The sequence below is a fragment of the Pongo abelii genome, chromosome 15, assembly GCF_028885655.2.
Source record: "Pongo abelii isolate AG06213 chromosome 15, NHGRI_mPonAbe1-v2.0_pri, whole genome shotgun sequence".
Classification (NCBI taxonomy): Eukaryota; Metazoa; Chordata; class Mammalia; order Primates; family Hominidae; genus Pongo; species Pongo abelii.
The window spans coordinates 51,734,228-51,735,455 of record NC_072000.2 but is presented as its reverse complement, the minus strand read 5'-3'; positions in this window follow the sequence as shown (position 1 = coordinate 51,735,455).

The window sequence follows — 1,228 nt, the reverse complement described above, 5'->3', positions numbered from 1 at the left end:
ATGCTGATCCTACCTCCACAGAAATACTTTTTACTTTTGCCAAAAAATTTGTTGTCCATTTCTGAACTCGTGTTCTGACCCATTAAACTGTTTGTCAATCTTTATGCAAGTATCATACTGAATCCTATTAAATACTTTAGCTTTATATTTTGAAATCAAGTAATGTTAGTATTCCTCCTTCGTTTCCCTTCAAAGTTATTTTGACCATTCTTGTTTTTTTGCATTTCCATATGCATTTTTACAATAAGCTTGCTAACTTCTACAAAAATAAAACTGATAGGATTTTTATTGGAATTATGTGGAATCTACAGATCAATTTTGGGATAAGTGTTATCCTAACAATACTAAATATTCTTACCTAAGAGCAAAATATGTCCCACCATTTACTTACATTTTCTTTAATTTCTCTCAGCAATGTTGTGTTTTTATTCAGTGTTCAAGTGTTGCATATTTTAGGTCAGATTTATTTAAGTATTTAACAGTTTGTGATGCCATTGTAAATTACATTTTTTAATTTTTATTTTTCTATTTTTATTGCCAGCAGATAGTAATATGATTGATATGTTTCAAATCAATATTTTACACAGAAGACTTTCTAAACTCTGTTATTAATTTTAGTAGATTTGTTTTAGATTTCATTAGATTGTTCATATGGATGACTAGGTTATTTGCTAATAAACACAGTTTAACTTCTTTTCCCATTTGTATGCCTTTGATTTTATTTTCTTGTCATATTACACTGGCTACAACCTCCAGTACAATATTAAGGAAAAGTGGTGAGGGAAGTCATTCTTGTCTTTTTCCTGATTGTATGGGAAAAATCAGTCAGTATCTTACAGTGAAATATAACATTAGTTGTAAGTTTTTCATAGATGCCATTTATAAATTTTGAGGAAGTCTTCTTCAGGTTCTATTTTTCTGATAGTTTTATCAGGAACAAATATTAGATTTTTGCCAAATGCTTTTTCTATATCCATTGAGATAATCATACAATTTTTCTTTTTCAGTTTGCAATTATGATAGGTTTAAATAGCTGATTTTCAAATGTTTGAAAGAACCAGGTTGGGGATGGTGGCTCACGCCTGTAATCCCAGCACTTTGGGAGGCCAAGGCAGGTGGATCATGATGTCAGGAGATCAAGACCACCCTGGCTAACATGGTGAAACCCCGTCTCTACTATTAAATACAAAAAATTAGCCAGGTGTAGTATCATGCACCTGTAGTCCCA